The following is a 22,868-nucleotide window of genomic DNA, read 5'->3' on the forward strand; positions in this document are numbered from 1 at the left end:
GGACTATTTCCTTGTTGCTCTAGCACCTACACCAGTACCTGGTATCCAGAAGCTGTATGCTAAATGTTTGTTGAGTGGCTGTTTGACTGAATGATTGTACTCCTAATTAGTAGATAGAAAGCCATGCACTTCTCAGTTCATCATTCTTTGTGCTCAATTCTGGTTTCTTTATTGTGTTCAAAAGAGTTCCTTAGTGACATAAAACTATGGAGCTAGTATGTCAGCTCATTTAAGCAATGACTGGTTTATGTATATAAGAGGCTTCAATAATTATATATTTTTATTTCAGTTTCAATAAATGATCAATTGATTAATTTTCTCTGTTTTGGCTTATTGTTCACATTTAATATCAAATAAAAGTGTTTTACTTAAAATTATTCATGCCAATTATGACAGTTAGGTGAATATTACTTTGATTTACATTCCAGTAGTAGTTTTGGTTGAACCCTGAATATGCTAAGACGTCCCTTTTCTTTTTTCTTATGAACAGGCTACTGTGTTTACATATATTATTAAAATCTTCTTTGAAAATACGAAGAGTGTTACATTTCTTATATTTAGTTCTCTGTGCTTCAGAATTCCTGTGATACTTGCACTTAAGTCCTTCTGAGCAGTTGATGTTGATATTTATGTGGTTAATTTCATGAAACGTGGTGGTTTTCATTTCTATCATTAATTTATACAGGAGATAGACTGTTTTCCAGGTGTAAGCTCAGTCATATAATTAGAAAATTTATAAGCAGAAAGGAGTTATTTGGTCTAACCCATTTATTCTACAGATAGAGAAATTAGAGTCCAGAAACTCTGTCTTCTTTAAAGTCTTACAGGTATTTAAGAAAAAAGAATAGACTTGAGGTTTCTGTGCTCTGAACCCAGTGATCTTGACACTGTAATGATCTTCATCCATATTATTCACAGAAGTAAATATAATCACATATTAAATAAGAAACAAAAATACTAAGGAGATATTATACTGAAAAATGAAATAATATTATCTTAATTATTTTGATCAGATTCAATCTATAGCAGCTTGAAGGCTAATAATTCCAATGATTCTCTGAATAAACCATTTTTCTAATAAGATTACAGGTTTTAGTAATCTAATTATTTTGACTGATGCAAATGTTACCCCGCCAGTCTGAAAAATGTGTTTATTTATATGTCATAAAGAATAATTTATTCCAAAAAGGCTAATTTTCAAAATATATGTATCTTCTGAAACTGTATCTATTTTTTTCCCACGTTTTCTAAATATAGTTTAGAGGGCATTTGTAGATTTTCATGGTGCTGAAAAATTAAGGTATAATGGTCTCATGAAGGAGAATAATGTCATTTAGACATTGTAATTTTGGAGGATCACAATACTTTTTGGAATGTGGTTGTTGCAGCACTGGTCATTTATACTAATTATATAATAACATACTATACTAATGCAATAATATACCATATGAAATTATTCAATGGTAAATTTGTCTTAAATCCTCTAGAATACTGTAAAGAAATAGTTTATATAAGAAAGAGTACCATAGCATATGTGAACACAATATTTCCTATTTTTTTCTTCTTTTTTATTTTTTTGAAGACAAGTTCTCACTCTGTTGCCCAGACTGGAGTTCAGTGCCATGTTCATAGTTCACTGCAACCTCAAACTCCCAAGATCAAGTGATCCTCTTGATTCAGCCTCTGAAGTAGCTGTGCCTATAGGTGTGCGCCACCACACCGGCTAAGTTTTAAAATTTTTTCTAGATATGTTGCCCAAGCTGGTCTCAAATTCTTGAGCTCAAGAGATCTTCTCACCTTGGCCTCCCAGAGTGTAGGGATTACAGGCATGAGCCACTATACTCAGCCAATATTTCTTTTGTAAAAGACATTTTCTAACATACTTCTCATTTTAACTAACATAATATCCAAAGTGTAGATCTGAGAAAGAGATAGTGCCTGCAGATCTTGGATCCTACATGCTAATATTATGGGATGCATTCAGATTTGATCAGCAGATATTCCATTTATTCTAGAACACCACCAGCAGAAGAATGTAATTACGTCTATCACTAAAACTTTGTGTCAATACAGACTACTGTATTTGTTATCATAGATGGTCCTTGGATGGCAGCCTTAAGCAATTTTAAACCTAGACAGGTGATGTACTTTTTCTTCTTGGATAATTTTCATGGTTTTATCTAATTTGGTTGTAACTAATGTGTTTAATATGGCTTGCTTGTTTTTTAAAAAGTTGTTCAGTATCCTTAGAACTCAGTGCTGGTTTCTTTTTCTAGCAGGCCTTTTATATAGGACATCTCACTTTCTCCTGGCTCTCTACTACTAGCATGAGGTCTCTGAAAAATCAAGACAGCCAAATAATTTGTTATAGAATAGCCTATGTAGAGGGACAGGGGAGGAGTCATATTCCAAGAGGGAAAGACCTTTGAGCCAGGCTCAATTTGTAGAGGCTGTTGAATGAAAATGAGAGAGAGAGAATGCACACTTTATTGCACTATTAAAGCAAAATTCTGACAATAACTTCTAAAAATGATTCAACTCTTATACACTGAGAATATGACAGACCTTCCAAAAGTATAATTTCTTACATGAACGTCCAGGTATATAAGGAAAAATAACTATTTCATACCAATATATCCAGCCGCCTTTATTGTTGGTTCACCACATAGATTTTTATCAGAATCGCAGAACATTAATTTTTTAAATTAGCTACCATTACAACTAGCTTGAGAAGAACTTTCTTTTTAATAATTCGACCCAGATGCATTCTAGATACTCCAGTGTTACGAATCGATGGCTTCATGAGGAGCCGCTGTTGACTCATGCTATCTCTGGACACACTGACAGGAAATGTTTTATTACACCTGTTTTCCTCCTCCTTTTCCTTGGTAGGACTTAGTTCCTTGGCATAGTTCAGTATCAATGGCAGTCATAGAGAAGTGTTACAAAAACCCAGCTTATTCCAACTTGTGAATTATTTGGCACCCAGGAACCAGGTCTTACAATCTTCAACCCACTTTTTCCTAACATGGCCCCTTTTCTGAAATGTTTATTTATATATGATGTAGTCCTGGGGAAAGGACATGGACTTTCAAAGAAAATATTCTCCAATAGATCTCTCAACTCCAGAGAACCTTCTGACTAAATCTGAAAGAATTCCACTGTGCTCTGATAACATCCTTTAATAATGAAGGAAAAGATATTTTTCCCCCAGGAGGATTTTGTAGTGAAAGAGATGGCATAATTTTTTTAAAAAATGTTGTTTATAATCTCATTTGTTTTTTCATTTGTGGGGTGTGTCTTAAATCCTAAGTGGTACATCCTTTTTAAAATCCTTCTAGTAATAAAATGTTTCTGAAGTTATGTTGTAAATATGATTGGACTATGTTTAATAATGTTAAGTTGATCCCACTTCCCCTGAAATTATATACATAAATGCTGAAAGTATAAATTTACATATACAACTTCATGGAACATTTTTCTTCCAAGTGTGCATTTGCTAGAATTTGCATTGAAAGGTTTTGGAAGGAGCCTGTTGGTATGAATCCTGTGTGAGCAACACTCAGATTTGTTGCATACTGAACAGCATGCTAAATCTCACTTCACAATCTTAGATTTCTCATCTACCATCTTGAGCTGAATTTAAAATGTAACTGCAGTTTATTATGTCACCTGTTCGTCAAACACTGATGCAAAGCTTAGTTTTCAGTGTGAAGAACCCATGACTAGAGAAGGGAAGAAGAAAGGGTCAAGCAGACCTCATTAAAGAATGTATGGGCAAGAAAACACATCAGATGTCTTGATAGGTTTTTTAAAGTCCTGTTAGACTTGTCATGATTTCCAAAACACTAAATGCCATCTAGTATTTTGGACCCTCCAAAATTACAGTAGAATATTATTATGGGTCATCTTAATTGGAAATATACAGGAAAATCCTGATGATTAATGTAGACTAGTGATAGCTCTCACACGTTTATATAACCTATGTTGAAAAGAAAGAAGAAAGGCAGGAAGGAAAGAAGGAAAAAGAGCGGAGAGAGAGGAACAAGAAAACACGTGGATTTGTGGAAATGAAAATTTTTAAATTACTAATTTGCAAGAATGGGTAAGAAAAATACCGAGTATGAACATAAATGCTTTCAATTCCGTTTGTCTCTTAATCCTTCTCAGTCCGTGGCCAGTTTTGAAACTTGGTGTAACTTCCTTGCTTTATTCCTCCCTCCCTTGCTCCCTCCATCCCTTCTTGCCAGCCTCCTTCCCTTCCTCTCTCCTTGAGTTTCCTTCTTCTTTCTTGTTCCCTCCCTCCCTCCCTCTCTCTTTTTTTCCCTTAGTTTCCCCGGAAGCACATATACCAGCCATTTGAATGCTTTCTGCTCATAGATACTGCCAAGCCCCCTCACCCAGACTGCTGACTAGATTTGGTAGAATGGAATGAGAAACATAGACTTTGTGTCTGTGGCGGCCACCTCTGATGTTGCAGACTTTTGCCGTGATTATGCACTCCAGCCGAGGGACGCTAGAGAGGTTGAAATTTCAACTGTGGGATTTGCCATTTTGAAATTTGCAGAAATGTACTGGATATGCTAACAGCAGCCTGGCTAGCCTCCACTTCACAAGGAAGTATTTAAATATACACGTGTAATATGAAGAAAATTGCATTAGATCATAAGGGATGAATTATTTTGTAAATGACTATACCATCAAATACCATACCTGATATCAATCATCTTCATCAGACAGTATCTGTGTATGTAAGTAGATAAACAAAAAAGCAGGAGTTTATTTCTCTCTAATGTATCCTTGACTCTCTAGCGGTGACCTCTGAAATGTCTCTTCTGATCCAGACTTGTTTGAATCATGTGCAACATTTTAGATTTGTCTTTTCTCTGCAAGTTTTTTTTTGTTAAGTACCATAACATATTGAACCAAATAGTTTTGCTTGCTTTCTATTGATGACACATGATTTTGGCTTTTATCTTCTGTGGAAAATCAATGTGTCACATGGAGTTCACTAAGAAAAAGGTATGGGACCTCTTTGTAATTCTTTGTCAGATGATTGCTTTATCTTGATTTATGCCTTCAAACTTTTTCCCATTCAGCAGAAAATATTGTGTCGCTATCTGTGAGAGCAAAGCGATCTATACCAATTTATGCTCTAAGTGTAGCCTCCTTCCAGAACTGCTTATGGAACATATCAACTCACTATAGATTAGGGACATAATGGATTCTTCTTTCTTAAAAGTGGCAGATTGACAATTTTAGTTCATATACAAGCTTTGATATTAACATTAAAACAATATTTCTATGTAAAGTAAAATATTGTAGTTGATTATTATTCGAGGGCCTCCCAGAATTTCAAGGTCTGAAAATAAATTCAGTGTTCCTGGTGGTAACAAAATTGCCCCTACTTCCTTGTATCAGGACTGCCATTTGGAACTTCTGGGGAAGCTCTTTTCAGAAATTATTTTCAAAACAGCATTGTTGCCTTTTGCCAAACTGAAATCTGGTTGTAAACTTTTGAAAACTAGTTCCTTGGAATGGAATTCAAGTTGTCTTCTAAGCAATTTTTTTTTAACTCAAACATACATTCTATCTTGCTTTATTATGTCGCTATTTGTGTAGGAAACATATTTCTATTTTTACCATTTTCAATTTATTTACATTTACATTTACATTTGTGTGTATATATATACACACATACATACACTTTAAGTTCTGGGATACATATGCAGAACTTGCAGTTTTGTGAAACAGGTATACACGTGCTGCCGTGGTTTGCTGCACCCATCAACCCGTCATCTACATTAAGTATTTCTCCTAATGCTATCCCTCCTCTTTCCTTCCTACCCACTGACAGGCCCCAGTGTGTGATGTTCCCCTCCCTGTGTCTATGTGTTCTCATTGTTCAACTCCCACTTATGAGTGAGAACATGTGGTGTTTGGTTTTCTGTTCTTGTGATAGTTTGCTGAGAATGATGGTTTCCAGCTTCATCCATGTCTCTGCAAAAGACATTAATCCATCATTTTTTATAGCTGCATGGTATTCCATGGTGTATATGTGCCACATATTCTTTATCCAGTCTATCATTGATGGGCATTTGGGTTGGTTCCTAGTCTTTGCTATTGTGAATAGTGCTGCAATAAACATATGTGTGAATGTGTCTTTATAGTAGAATGATTTACAATCCTTTGGATGTGTACCTAGTAATGAGACTGTTAGGTCAAATGATATTTCTAGTTCTGGATCCTTGAGGAATTGCTACACTGTCTTCCACAATGGTTGAACTAATTTACACTCCCACCAACAGTGTAAAAGCATTCCTATTTCTCCACATCCTCTCTAGCACCTGTTGTTTCCTGACTTTTTAATGATTGCCATTCTAACTGGCGCGAGATGGTATCTCATTGGACCAGGGGTGATGAGCTTTTTTTTTTTTTTCTTCGAGACAGCCTCACTCTGTCACCCAGGGTGGAGTGCAGTGGCACAATTTCAGCTCACTGCAACCTCCACCTAATGGGTTCAAGCAATTCTCCTGCCTTAGCCTCTTGAGTAGCTGGGATTACAGATATATACCACCACGCCTGGCTAAAGTTTTTTTTTTTTGTGTTTTTGGTAGAGACAGAGTTTCACCATAGTGGCCAGGCAAGTCTCAAACTCCTGACCTTGTGATCCACTCGCCTTGGCCTCCCAAAGTGATGGGATTACAGACGTGAGCCACCACGCCCAGCCTATGATAAGCTTTTTTTCATGTGTTTATTGGCCGCATAAATGTCTTCTTTTGAGAAGTGTCTGTTCATATCCTTTTCCCACTTTTTGATGGGGTTGTTTTTTTCTTGTAAATTTGTTTAAGTTCCTTGTAGATTCTGGATATTAGCCCTTTGTTAGATGGATAGATTGCAAAAATTTTCTCCCACTCTGTAGGTTGTGTGTTCACTCTGATGATAGTGTCTTTTGCTGTGCAGAAGCTATCTTTAGTTTAATTAGATCCCATTTCTCAATTTTGGCTTTTGTTGCCACTGCTTTTGGTGTTTTAGTCGTGAAGTCTTTGCCTATGCCTATGTTCTGAATGGTATTGGCTAGGTTGTCTTCTAGAGTTTTTATGGTTTTAGATCTTATGTTTAAGTCTTTAATCCATCTTGAGTTAATTATTTTATAAGGTGTAAGGAAGGGGTCCAGTTTCAGCTTTCTTCATATGGCTAGCCAGTTTTCCCATCACCATTTATTAAATAGTCAATCTTTCCCCATTGTTTGTTTTCGTCAGGTGTGTCAGAGATATGTTGTATATTTCATGGTACAATGCCTTCTGTCAATGGGGAAAAATAACAAGCATATATGGGATGAATGAAGTCTGCTATGGTTAAGGTTGAGAATATTTACTGATCCTTGAGTTCAGTCTCCAGGAATGTTGGAAATAGAGAATGGAGATAATGGAGATAAAGAAAAGTTCTGAAAATGACACTTCCCATAGTGTCAAAATTGTGATCTATTGGAGAATTCTGTGATACATCAAAATCTCTGTTTATACTGAGGTTTGTTATTGTGTATGAGCATATCTTTATCAGGTGTAGGCTATTTCTATACTTTCATGTCTTTAAATCAATGTTTCTATTCACATATGTATATGTGCAAATAGAAGCATGCTAATATTATATATATATTTTCTGTCATTACCATGATTGCTATGATTATCATTAGCATGTATTATTAGTGTGACCGAAGTATCATCAGTATCAGTTTCTTTCTAACTGCAGTGCTCCTGTAATGCTTCATTTCTACAGAGCCAACCTACACCCACCGTTTCCCTGACTATAACTTTACCTAAAGTATAAGCCCTTATAAAGCCATGAAAGCCTACCAAGAATTGTCAAAGAAGCTAGGCAGCAGCCAGGCTCTGCCTTAGGAAAAGATTTTACTTTTTATTATCATGTGCAGTACTTAACTACTTGTTTTGACCTCTAAGATTTTGCTCTCCTATATTTCTATCCCCTGGCTTTCTGATATTTCATGTGATTATATTTGAAATTTTAACCTTGCTTTTCTTTTTGGAATCTCTGATATCTCTGCTGCCACAGGTAATGACAGGTTCCTCTCTAACTGTTGGTGTTATCCCTGGTCAGATTATTACTGATGACAGAAGTCGATGTTTTACGTGGATTCTCTCGATATCAGAAACAAATACAGATATCACAACTCAAAAATGACAGACTGATAACCATTATGAACTTAGATGCAACATTCTTAATACAATATTAGCAAATTGAGTCTAGGAATATTTAAAAATGATAATGTGTTTTAACCAAGTGGGGTTTATCTCAAGTTGGTTTCAACAACTGAAAATCTACCATGCTGACAGAAAAAAGAAAAATCACGTGACACTCTCAATAGATGCAAAAAAGGAATTTACAAAATGTAACACATTTTTAAATTAAAAACTCCCAGCACACTGAGGATAGAAAAGTACATTTTCAAACTGATTATGTGTTTACAAAAAATCTATAGCAAACATCTTACTTAAAATGGTGAAAGCCTTAATAATTTCTACATAAGATTATGAAAAATGCAATGATGTCCTCTCTCCCTAGTTCTTTAAAGTATTGCATTCAATATTAAATAAGTGGAAATATATACCAAGTTCATTGAGAAATATTTAATAATTATGAGATGATAATTCTCCTGAAATTGATCTCTAGATTCAGTGGAATTCCCATGAAACCTTATAGGTCCTTTCGGATAAATTACAAAACTGATTCTAAAACAGGGAGAAAGAAAGAAGGGAAGGAAGGAGGAATGGACAGAAAGAAGAAAGAAATAAAGAGAAAAGAAAAGAAAATAAGAAATAAGTGACACCCAAGTTGGGAAGAAAGAAAAATACTATTCTCACGTGATGTAAACATATACATAGAAAATCCTTAGGCATCTGCAGAAGTGTGCTAGAGGTATGAAGTGAATTTAACAAAGTTGTAGGATGAAAGATCAATAAATAAAATCAATTGTGTTTCTATACACAATCAACACCAATTAGAAAATAAAATTATGTAAGCAATTTAACTTATAATAGCCTCAAAAATAATAAAATAATTCAGAATAAATTTAATAAAAGGTATGCTGATCCAAAATTTCTAAATCACTAATACGAGAGATTGAATAGGTAGAAATATGTATCAAGTTCATTGGTAAATATACATGTCATACTTATTAGATGATAATTCTTCTGAAACTGATCTCCAGATTTGGCACAATCCCAGTCAAACCTATAGGCCTTTTTGGAGAAATTACAAAGCTGATTCTAATTTTTTTTTTAAATGCAGAAGTCCTAGAATAGCCAGAGCATGTTTTAGAAAGAAGAATAAAGTTGGAAAACTTTCCAAATTTCAAGACATATTGTAAAGCTACACTAAACAGTACAGTAAACTTACTGGCATGAAGAAGACATATATATCAGTGAAACAGAATAAATAATTTAGAAATATATCCTGCCTTACATGGCCAAAGTTGCCAAAATATTTCAATAAGGAAATCAATGTCTTTATAAAGATGGTACTATTAAAATTGGATATTAAATGGAGAATATGAACTTCAGAATTACCTCACACCATAATCCTCAAATTAACTCAACATGTATTTTATACATAATGTAAATATAAAATGTATAAAGCTTACTGAATAGGAAAAATTTTTAATAATCTTACTATAGCTAAAAATTTTTTAGATAAGAAAAGGATGGATGAAAATGGAAAAAAATAGTAAGTTGGACTTCATGAAATTAAGACTTTTGCAACTTAAAACATAGCATCAAAAAATGAAAAGGCAAACCACAGATTGGGACAGAATAATTTTAAATATGTCTGATAAAGAACTTTCATCTAGAATGTACACATAACTAAAAAACTAAATAACAAAACACAGATAACTCATTTAACGTAATATTTTGACCTAAATGGGCCAAATATTTGTACAGATATTTTAATTTAAAAAGAGATGATGTCCAATACACAAATGAAAAGATACTTAACATTACCCGTCATCAGGGAAATGCAAGTTAAAACCACATTGAGGTACCACTGTACACCCACTGGAGTGGCTGACACGAGCAGAACTGACCATACCACATGATGTGAAGAATTGCTATTCACACCTGGCTAGTGGGACTTCAAAATGGTACAGACATTTTGGAAAGCAGTTTGGCAGTTTCTTTTAATGTTAAACTTAGTACTGATCATATAGCCAAATAATTCCACTGCGACTCAAAATAAATAAAAACATATCCGTACCAAGCCTCATCCTTGAAGTTCATAGCAGATGTGTCCATCAACTTGTAAATGGATAAACCAGTTGTAGATGGAGTACCACTCAACAATAAAAAGGAGCAAACTGATACAACAGCAATATAAATGAATATCAAGAGCATTATGCTCAGTGAAAGAAGCTAGACATGAAAGACACCAATGTATCATTCCACTAATAGGATACTCTAGAAAATGCAAACTGTAGAAACAGAAGCAGATTAGCGGTTGCCTGTGTTCAGGAATGGAGAAAAGATCAAATGCAAAACAGCAAAAGAAAACATTTTGTGATGATGCAGATTTTCTGTATCTTGATCATGATTGTGGTCAAATGATGATATTCATCTGCCATAACCCATTAAATTGCACATTGAAAAGGGTGAATTTTACTGTGTGTACATTATACTTAAATGGAGCTGTAAATATGTTTGGAGCTTATCTGTGAACATTAGTTGCAGAGCAGGAGTTATTTTTATAGAGTGGAAATCTGCTGAGTGCCAACTTGAGAAGGGGTGAAAAAAATTAGAACCTTCTTCCAACACATTTCAGTTAGAACACTCTTAGGATGTCGTTACAGCTGCGCTCTATATTGGAGTCTCTGATGAAATCACATGTCTAACGATCTCAGCATGCCTTTAATCAACAGAATATACACGTGTTTTCTTTTTTTACTATAAAGGATATACCAAACAACTTTTTCAAGACTTTACTTCAAAAAGGCACGTAGTTTTGCAACATTTTTGGTAAGTCTTTAATTATTTCAAAATGAAAAATTGAAAATAAAATGCAATTATTTACTCAGGCCCCCCAAAAAAAGGTCTGTACGGGGAATGCATGTGGTGTGTGTGTGTGTGTGTGTTTGTGTGTAAGTGTGTGATTTGAAGAATTGAAAAAATTTTAGTGGGGTTTTGTAGCATCACTTTGATAGCATCCTGTAATTTTGTATTGTGTTTGAAATAAAAATAAAGTGAATACACTGATAAAAGAATTTGAAAAGAATTTGCATTATTGCCTAAATTATGTGTGGTTTCCACAGTGGCATGAATCGAGCATCTTTAACCTACATAACAATATATCAGAATGTATTAGGTAAAAAATAAGTAAACTAGTATAACAAAGTTAAATATTTCTAAAGGAAAATTATAGCTTTATTTTTTTTTCCTGAAATGTTTTGAGGAGATATTTACACCAAAAGGTATTATCACTGATCAATGAAACTTTTTCAGAATTTGCTTGTGTCCCACCAATATTTGATTACATAGTGCTTCTGTGAGTTCCATTTCATTAATTTAGCATTGACAGGAGAGAAGGCAATGGCTCTGCAGCCTCTCTCGGTGTGGCATGATCCTGGTTCCGCTGGCTGATCTCCATTAGAACCATGGCCTTAATCATGCCTTTCATGCTTCTAACTTGATTTGCATTTGTTGTGTGATCCAAATTTATTCTCTCGTTTAGTCGCTTCCACCCATAGAAAAGCAGGTCTTTTTCATTTCTCCTTCACCATTGCCCCCATTTTTTCTTTTTGTCCTCCCATGATGAAAAACAAGACAGAAAACAAACTATAACAACAACAGACACCTTTTGTCTGTGGTCACCAATGCATTGTAGCACTAAACTTTGTTCAAAATCTCTAGATCTGACCTCTATATCTGCTGTTCCCAGAGTTTTTCAATGTATTCTCTAGACTGCTGTGACCCACTGACAGAAAGTCTAGCTATATTTAATTGAAAGTTATTACTGTCTGATATGGTTTGGCTGTGTCCCCACTGAAATCTCATCTTGCACTGTAGCTCCCATAATTCACATGTTGTGGGAGGGACCCAGTGAGAGGTAAGTGGATCATGGGGGCAGTTTTCCCCACACTGTTCTAGTGGTAGTGAATAAGTCTCATGAGATCTGATGGTTTTATAAGGGGAAACCCCTTTCGCCTTTCACTTGGTTCTCATTTGCTGTTTGCCTGCTGCCATGTAAGACGCGCCTTTCGCCTTCTGCCATAACTGTGAGGCCTCCTCAGCCATGTGGAACTGTGAATTCATTAAACCTCTTTTTCTTTATAAATTACCCAGTCTTGGGTATGTCTTTATCAGCAGCATGAAAATTGACTAATACACTCACTGTCCATGAATGATACTCTGTTAGCCCATTTGCATTGTTATAAAGAAATACCTGAGGCTGGGTAATTTATAAAGAAATGCGGTTTATTTGGCTCCTTGTTCTGAAGGCTGTACGTGAAGCATAGTACTGGCACCTGCTTCCAGGGAGGGCCTCAGGAACCTTCCAATCATGATGGAAGGTGAAGGGAAACCAGCACATCACATGGTGAGAGAGGAAGCAAGAGAGACAGGGAGGAGGTGTCAGTCTCTTTTAAACAACCAGATATCGCATGAACTCACAGGGTAAGAACTCATTCATTCCAAGAGGACAGCACCAAGCCATTCAGGAGGCATCTATCTCCAACATTGGGGATCACATTTTAACGAGAGATTTGAAGGGGATAAACATCCAAACTATGTCAGATACCAAAGCTGACAATGCTTAGGACCTTTAGCTGTTCCAGGTTCTGGGAAAAGGGAGAGAGTTAGCTTCCCTCGTCTATGCTGTGCTACTCCATATTATATTAGTAATTATTGTTCTCTAAAGGTTCTTAAAAGCAAATAAACAAATGCAAGGCAAAACATATAAAATGCAAGGCAAAACATACGAAATGCAAGGCAAATGCATTAAAAACTTTTGAGTGTTACTATATAGATTTTATTTTATCTTTTTAATTTCTTTTGCTTAACCAAATAGATTATGTAGTTTTGATTAACTGGCCATGAAATAGCTCTGCCTACATAGAATTTCCCATGAATAATTGGTTGTGGAGACTTTTGTGTGTGACCCAAATCCTCCCTCAAAACTGAAGTTTGCCCAGCTATTGGGAGTGTTGGCAAATCATTCCTCTCAGCTGATTCTCTCTAGAATTTATTCTCAGGAGATCTAATTAATAACTTGTCAAGCTGATGTCCATCCTTGGGGACAACTCGTATCTGAAGAATGGCCAGTGAAAGGTATTAAAACTCCATACTCCTGCCTCAATTTAGGGCAACTCTGAAGGGTCGCCCCAGCTTCTCAGCTCCCCCTTGAGATTAGCTGAGGTATTTGTTGTGACTGCCTCACATCTCAACTCCCTTTATCCAATTCAGCTTTTTCGCCACAGTTGTTGGTTCCTAGGATTTTACCCAGTTAAATGTTCTCTACACAAAGCTCTATCTCAAATCTGCTTTACAGGGAATGTGGCCTCAGACAGGTTTTCATTAGGTTCTGGGCAAAACTCTCATTAGTCATTGATATGATTCGGCTGTGTCTCCATCCGAATCTCACCTTGATTGTAATTATCCCCACATGTCAAGGATGGAGTCAGGTGGAGATAATTGAATCATAGGGGCGGGTTCCCCCTACTGTTCTCCTGGTAGCGAATAAGTCTCACGAGATCTGATGCTTTTAAAATGGGAGCTTCCCTACACAAGCTTTCTTCTCTGCTACCATTTAAGATGTGCCTTTGCTTCTTTTTTGCCTTCTGCCGTGACTGTGAGGCCTCCCCAGCCATGTGGAATGGTGAGTTCATTAAACCTCTTTCCTTTCTAAATTACCCGGTCTTGGGTATGACTTTATTAGCAGCATGAGAACAAACTAGTGCAGTCTGTTCTATAAGCCCAAGTCGGATCACAGAGTCCCGCTTTCTGTTTTTTTTTTTTCTAGCCCATATTTCTACTAAAACTTGACTCATATAGACTTAAAACAAAATAATTAAGCATGGCTAATATTTATTTCATATTTTATACGTGTCAGGTACTGTATTTTGTAACTTATCTTTTAATAATCTTCCAAATCTCTAAAAGGAGAATTCTGCTCTTTTATAGAGAAAATAAGGATGGCTCTGAAAATCTTAGCATTAGGGGAAGTAGGGTGAGGGACATAGGGGGCACTTTGTGTTATTTGTGCATTTTACTATCAATCTAAAGTCAGGTCAAAATAAAAATTAAAAAAATGGGTAGTAGAAGCAGGTTGTTATGATTTTCAGTGTGACTCTAGAATTTTTTTGTTTGTTGTTTGATTTGGAGTGTAGTGGTAAGATCTCTGCTCACTGCAACCTCCACTTCCCAGGCTCAAGCAATTCTCCTGCCTCAGTCTCCCAAGTAGCTGGGATTATAGGTGCCCGCCACCACACCCAGCTAAGTTTTCCATTTTTTTTTTTTTTGTAGAGATGGGGTTTCAGCATGTTGGCCAGTCCAGTCTCCTACTCCTGACTTCAAGTCATCCGCCCGCCTCAGCCTCCTGAAGTGCTGGGATTATAGGCATGAGCCACCACTCCTGGCCCAAAGTTCATATTTTAACTACTAACCCAAATTATTTTAAAAACAAAAGCCTCCTTGGACTCAAACCAGGTCAGAGTGACATGATCATGTGCCTGTTTTGTGCAGGGTGAAGTGAGATTATTATCTAGGAAATAGCTGAAATGTCTTGTTGTGGGCATAAATATTTCATATAAATTCTAAGCTTCATATTAGCACTTAGATTATAATTATCTAAAGAATAGAGAACAATTTAATATAATTTTCAGTGTATCAGGCGAATCAAAAGTATACATACAAGCATGCAGATGAATTTCAGTGAATATAGTGGTGACAATGCTCAACAGAATATGTGCCCCCCACTCCAACCCTGCTTCTTGCTCTTTCACTGTCCTAAAGATAGAACAAAATGGTTCAGGCATCCAGCTTGTCCCCTCCACACTTCACACTTTTACTTAATAGCAGCTTATCTTTAACACTTTGTCATCTTTAAGATGTTGCTAATTCTTTCTGGTAGATCCCAGGACTGAGGATGAGGAAGAATGATTTTATTTAAATAAAGTTGCTTAATTAAAAAACAATTTTTTTAGTTTTAAAATATTTTCATTATTTTATAAAATGTTTGTGGGTACATAGGAGGTTTATATATTTGTGGGGTACATGAGATGTTTTGATACAGGCATGCAGTGTGAAATAATCACGTCATGAGGAATGGGCTTTCCATCCCCTCAAGCATTTATCCTCTGAGTTAAAAACTATTCAATTGGCTGGGCGCGGTGGCTCACGCCTGTAGTCCCAGCTCTTTGAGAGGCCGAGGTTGGCGGATCGCCTGAGGTCAGGAGTTTGAGACCAGCCTGGCCAACATGATGAAACCCCATCTCTACTAAAAATACAAAAATTAGCCGGGTGTGGTGGCGAGTGCCTGTCATCCCAGCTACTCGGGAGGCTGAGACAGGAGAATCATTTGAACCTGGGAGGTGGAGGTTACAGTGAGCCGAGATCATGCCATTGTACTCCAGCCTGAGTGACAAGAGTGAAACTCCATGTCAAAAACAAACAAAAATCAATTACATTCTTTAAGTTATTAAAATTAAACATTGTAAATGATTTTCTTCCCAAAGCTTTTTCAAAGAAAAAAAAAAGTAGAAACAAAGACACTTTCTACTGATTTCCAACATGGTGACTCTGTATTTCTAGCATGTGTTAAGGTGAAAAATTGATTTTATGTTTAATACAAAACATAGCATAATGTAATGAAAAGCAAGATTGTAATGATAAAGGAAAATAACACTAGTGCTAATTTTTTTCAATTTGAAGCATTGGATTAAAATGAATTAGGTTATATTCCAACATGTTTATATTGAATTTCTTTTTTCTCCAATTGGTTTCTTTTTATTAATGGGGGAGTGTTGCATTTGTATAAGGTTTCCCTATTATATTCAATTGTTTTGAGATGCTTTTAATTTGAAGTTTTTATGTTTTCTTTTTGATGTATACATGTTATGCTTTTATGCTGAATTTGATAATTGGTGCTGTATATGCAAAGCAAATGTAATTTCCCAGCTTTTATTTTTTAAAGCCCTGGGAAGCAACATAATAGAGTAGAAATAGTATCAAGACAGGAGTTAGAATACCTGGATTCTGAAATTTAAATTAAATTAGGATCTAGTGACATTATAGGTGTTCCTTGATCTTCTGATGACCTGATTCCTCAAAAGAAAAATAAAATAATCTATAAATTGTTTCTAATTCTAAAACTCTATCAATCCAATTTTTAAAATTATAATTAGTTGAACTCTATAAGGTCACAAAAATCCCTATTAAGAAACTAAAATAAAATTTTATCATATCTTAAAAAGACTCTGATCTTTTTTTATATGCTGACATGAATTCTAATTATTTTTGAGCCCCTAAAAAACATTTAAGATCACAGTTTATGTTTTATTATTGACTTTCAGATAATTAACATTTTACTGATAGATATGAACAAATCTACTCTAACAGAGATAGTCATTAGTTTATTTCTCTCTTTTCAGTATCAATAACAAGTATCGATTTACCAATAACAATGAATTAATTGCCTGAAATAAATGAAACGTAAGCAGCAAAAGTGACCTTTTTAGTATAACTCTTCTTGTAAACATTGACTTAGTTCAAAGGGAGCTTATCTTTAAAAAAAAAGCGCTAATTCATGTCTATTGGTATAGATATCATCTTTTGTTCCTTGAAAATAGATCCTACTATACTCCAGACACTATGCCACTAGGTGCAGATATTAACACAAATAGCAGGTGATCATTGTCCTCATGGAGTTTATTTTAAAGAGAACAAAGTGAGACAAAGGCACACAAGCAAAGAACTACAATACAAAGGGGATGGCATCTGACTCAGCATGGAGGTGTCACGGAAGGTGTTGTTTTGCTTAGGTTTTGAAGTGTGGGTAGGAGATGGCCCATGTTGAGAGTGGGAACTGGGAATTAAAAAGATGAGGAGGTCTCTGCAAATCTACGTGGATGGGAAGTAGCATGCTGATGTGGGAAACAACTGAAAAGTTCCAGAATGCATGGTTTATAAAGCGTGAGTCAGAGAGGGCTAGACCAGTAGCCAGATCAAGGATATCTCAGATGTTATAGTCATGAATTAGTGCATTGACCTGCAGGCCATGGGAGTCACTGAAGGTTTCAGTCAGGTAAGTGAGCTGATCAGAACAGTCCTTTAGATAGGCCGCTCTTTTGGCTGTAAGGGGGACACGTTTGAAGTAGGGCTATAGCTAAAAATATACAGACACTTCCTCTTGTCTACAGCCCTGCTGGCATCTGTTGTATTTTGACTTTTTAATAATAGCCATTCCAACCGGTATGAAATGGTATCTCATTGTGTTTTGATTTGCATTTTTCTGATGATTAGTGATTCTAAGCATTTTTTTTTCGTGTATTTGTTGGCCATTTGTATGTGTTCTTTTGAGAAGTGTTTGTTCATGTCCTTTGCCCATTTTTTAATTGGGTTATTTTTTTTCTAATTAATTTAAGTTCCCTGTAGATTCTGGATACTAAAAAACAAACAAAAACCAGAAGTAAATAAATTCTTAGGACACACACACCCACATCCACACCCACAGAGAGAGAGAGAGAGCGCCTAGGTAAGAGGCCACCAACCACCAGGGTCTAAACTGGGAACACTTTCTAGTACAGAATGAATAGAAATGATTCATGAAATATCTAGAAAGTAACGTTAATGAGATTTACATGTATGGAGTGAATGAGGAGAAACGGATCATTCAGGATTCTGGTGGGAATAACAGGGGGAGCCATTAGTTGAAATTTTGAAGTGGGAGAAGGAGAGGGAGTTTTAGGGAGAAAGATGAGTTGTTTTTTAGGTATTTCAAACCCTTGAAGCTTCTATGGGACATCGAAGTGGAAATAACAGTCTGTGGGTTGGGACAATAAAGAAAGAAATTGGTTGAAGACTAGGGGAAGAGTATAGAGCAAAGAAATATTTAAGATAATAAACATATAGAGATAGCTGAAAATGTGGGACTGGATTACAAAGGAAGAATGATTTAGTTATGAAGCCCAAGGGCTGACAGGAATGGGTGACTAGTCGAGGAGTTCATATGCATCTGTTATTGTATGAATAAAAAAAATTATCTGTTCCTTCCTAAAGATATCTTCAACCTGTTTTTGGATACATATGGGTACTGCTTTTCACGCTCTTAGCGCCATTTCTTATTTTAGCCTCTGCTGTAGCAATCAGTTCTGCACAGGCTTTGACCCAGGCTTTGACTAGTTGGTGCAGGTGTGATATGACACTTACCTGGAATGGCCCACAGTTTGTGGCTGCTGTCACTTAAGCAGGTGGGATGCTCATGTAGGTGTAACCTAGAAGCTTGGTAGAGTTTATGCCCATGGGGCAACCTGTGACCACTCAAAAATAAAGCCCTTTCCTCCTCCCAGATTGAGGAGTCTTGCATTATGTAATAAAACTCCTTAGAAGGCCTATTAGGTTCCAATACAGCATTAGGCAACCTGATAAGGTATCCCATCATCAGTCTTCCTTTCTTCCCTCATTCCTCTGCCTCTCACTCTTTCTTCCTAAGTTAACTTCTTAGATAAAATGCCAACTTTCTATATTTTGTTTCACATCAGGGAAAATAATTGTATATCCCATTTCAAAAGCACATAAAAAGGTTACTGTATAGAAAATTTGTCTTTAATAGATTAAGCTGTAATTTTCCAAATACTTTAAAATTTTATTTCAGATACGTTTTTCATTTTTATAAGCTTCATCTAAAAGCAGAGTTCACCTAAGAATATACCGAAGAGCATATTACATAAAATATATTTTATATTTCAGTAGTTTAGCTAGGATTCTTTCAAAATTGAGAGGATCTACAAATATTTCTAACACATTAGTTTTCAGTCTTAAGGCTGAGTCAAAAACAAAGCTCCTAAACTTTGCACTGGTGATTGAGAACATTTTAAAATTGTTATTTAATTCATTAATTTATTTTTAAAAAATTTTCACATTGTAATTATATAGATTTATAGGATACAATTTGATGTTTCAATGAATATGTATGTTGTCTAATGATCCAATAAGGATACTTAGTGTATTAATTACCTCATGCATTCATCATTTCTTTTTAATAAGAAATTTCAAAATCCTTTCTTCTAGATAATTTGTAATATACAATACTTTACTTTTAGCTATAGTCACCCTGCTTTGCAAAGAACACTACAACTTATTCTTCCTATATAATTGTGATTTCATAACTGTTAACCAATCTATCTCCATTTTGCCCTCCCCACTTCTTCCTCACTGGTAACCACTATTCTACTCTACTTCTCTATTAACCTTTTTTTTTTTAAGATTCCACATATGAGAGAGATCATGCGGTATTTGCTTTCTGTGTCTGGCTTATTTCACCTAACATTGTATCCTACAGGGTCATCCATGTTGTTGCAACTGGCAGAATTTCATTCTTTTTTTATTGCTGAATAGTATTTCATTGTGTGTGTGTCCATATATATATATATATATATATAATAATATGTATAATTATAATTACACATAAAATTATATATAATTATAATTAATTTTATGTATAATTATAATTACACATAAAATTATATATAATTATAATTATAATTATAATTATAATTATATATAATTATATATAATAATAATATATATTATATGTAATATATAATATACATAATGTATATTATATATAATATACATAACGTATATTATATATATTATACATAACATATATTATATATTATACATAATATATATTATATATATTATACATGATATATATTATGTATAATATACATGATATATATTATACATAATATACATGATATATATTATATATAATATACATGATATATATTATATATAATATACATAATATATATTATATATATATAATTCACTTCTTTGTTTTTAGACACTTAGGTTGATTCCATATCTGATTATTAGAAATAGTGCTACAGTAAACATAAGAGTGCAGATATTTTTCAAACACAATGATTTCATTTCCTATGGATATATACCCAGTAGTGGGATTGCTGGGTTATGTGATCAAATGATTGTTTTTTTGTTTTTTTTTTATTTTTTAGCGAACTTCCATAAAGTTTTGCTTAATGGTTGTACTAGTTTACAACTCCATCAACAGTGTGTAAGTGTTCCCTTTTCTCCACTTCCTTGCCAACTCTTGTTATCTTTTACCTTTTTGGTAATAGCCATTCTAATGGGTGAACTGGTATCTCATTGTGGTTTTGATTTGCATTTCCCTGATGGTTAGTGATGTTGAACATGATTTTATTATATATTCGTCTTGACCATTTCTATATTTTCTCTTGTGGCATTTCTTTTAGTTTATTTTGTCCTTTTTTTTTTTTTTTTTGAGAAGGAGTCTTGCTCTGTTGCCCAAGCTGGAATACAGTGGTGCAATCGGGGCTCACGACAACCTCCATCTCCCTGCTTCAAGCAATTCCCCTGCCTCAGCCTGCTGAGTAGCTGGGGTTACAGGCACACGCCATCATGTTTGGCTAAATTTTTGTATTTTTAGCAGATAAATGATTTCACCATATTGGTCAGGCTGGTCTCAAACTCCTGACCTCAGGCAATCCACCTGCCTCAGCCTCCCAGTTTTGCCCATTTTTAAATAAGTTATTTATGTTTTTGCTGTTGAGTTGTTTAAGTTTCTTATATAATCTGGGCATTAACTCCTTAGCAGATGTATAGTTTGCAAATATTGTATCCCATTCTGTAAGTTGTTTTTTCACTCTGTTAAGTTTCCTTTGCTGTGCAAAAGCATTTTAGTTTGATGAAACCCCATTTATCTATTTTTGCTTTTGTTGCCTGTGCTTTTGACGTCTCATTTAAAAAATCCTTGTACAACCCAAAGTTATAGAGAATTTCCCACATGTTATCTTCTAGTAGTTTTTCATAGTTTTCAATCTTACCTTTAGGTCCTTAATCGCATTTGAGTTGATTTTGTATAAGGTAAAAGATAGGGGTCTAATTTCATTATCCCACATGTAGATATCCAATCTTCTCAGTACCATTTAATGAAGAGACTGTCTTTACCCCTGTGTGTGCTCTTGACTCCTTTTTGGAAAATCAGTTGACTTTAGGTATGAGAATTTATTTATGAGCTGTATATTCTCTTCCATTGGTCTATGTGTTTGCTTTATGGCAGTGCCATGCTGTTTTGCTTACTATGGCTTTGTAGTATATTTTGGAGTCAGGTAGTGTGGTGCCTCCAGCTTTGTTATTTTTGCACAGGATTGCTTTGGTTATTTGGGGTCTTTTCTGGTTTCATACAAATTTTAGGGTATTTTTTTCTATTTCTGTGAAGAATTTCATTGGTATTTTGATAGGGATTGCATTGAATCTGTAGGACATTTTGTTAGTATGGTCATTTCAATAGTATCAATTCTTCCATTCCATGAGTATATAGTGTCCATTTTTTGTGTATTGTAAATTTTTCCATCAGTGTGTTATAGTTTTCATTGAAGAGATCTTTCACGACCTTGATTAAATTTATCTGCAGATTTCTTGGTAGCTATTGTAAATGGAATTCCTTTCTTGATGACTTTTTCAGATAGTTCACTATTAGTGTATAGAAACACCACTGAATTTTCTGTGTTGATTTTGTATACTACAACTTTACTGAATTTATTTATGATTTCTAGTAGTTTTTGGTCAAGTCTTTAGGGTTCTCACTCTATATAAGTATATATAGAAAGAACCCTAAAGAGAGAGAGATCATATATATCTATATGATCATATATATAGATGTATACATATGTATGTGAGATCACATTTTCTACAAACAGAAACAATCTGACTTCCTTCTTTCCAGTTTGGATCCCTCTTATTTATTTCTTTTGTCTAATTGCTCTGGCTCTGACCTCCAGTACTATGCTAAATAGAAGTGGTAGAAGTTGACATCCTTGTCTTCCTCCACATCATAGAGGAAAAGCATTTAACTATTCACCATAAATAAGATGTTAGCTGTGGGTTTGTCACATATGGCCTTTACTGCGTTGAGGTACACTCCTATACCTACTTTCTTGACAGTTTTTATCATAAAGGAATGTTGACTTTTGTCAAGTGTTCTTTTTGCATCTGTTGAAATGATCACATGGTTTTTGTTTTTCTTTCTATTGTGGTGGTGTATCATATTTACTGATTTGTGCATGTTAAGCCATCCTTTCATCCCTGGGATGAATCCCACTTGATTATAGTGAATACTCTTTTTAGTGTGCTGTCGAAGTCAGTTCACTTGTATCTTGTTGAGAATTTTTGTATCTATGTTCTTCAGGAATATTGGCCTGTTATTTTCATTTTGTGCGTGTCTTTGTCTGGTTTTAGAATCAGGATATTGCGAGCCTCATAAGATGAGTATGGAAGTATTCCTTCCTCATTCCTTTTGTGGAAAAGTTTGTGTAGAATTGGTAGTTATTCTTTAACTGTTTGGTAGAATTCAGCAGTGAAGACATCAGGTCCTGGGTGTTGGTTGTTGTTGTTGTTGTTTTGATGGAAGATGTTTTATTATTGATTCAATTTCCAAACTCATTATTGATGTGTTCAGATGTTATATTTCCTCACAATTTAATCTTGGTAGTTGTATGTGTGCAGAAATTTATTCATTTTATTCTACATTATCAAATTTGTTGGCATATAGTTATGAGTAATGTCTTACAATCCCTTATATTTCTGTGGTGTATCAGT

The sequence above is a fragment of the Gorilla gorilla genome, chromosome 15, assembly GCF_029281585.2.
Source record: "Gorilla gorilla gorilla isolate KB3781 chromosome 15, NHGRI_mGorGor1-v2.1_pri, whole genome shotgun sequence".
Lineage (NCBI taxonomy): Eukaryota > Metazoa > Chordata > Mammalia > Primates > Hominidae > Gorilla > Gorilla gorilla.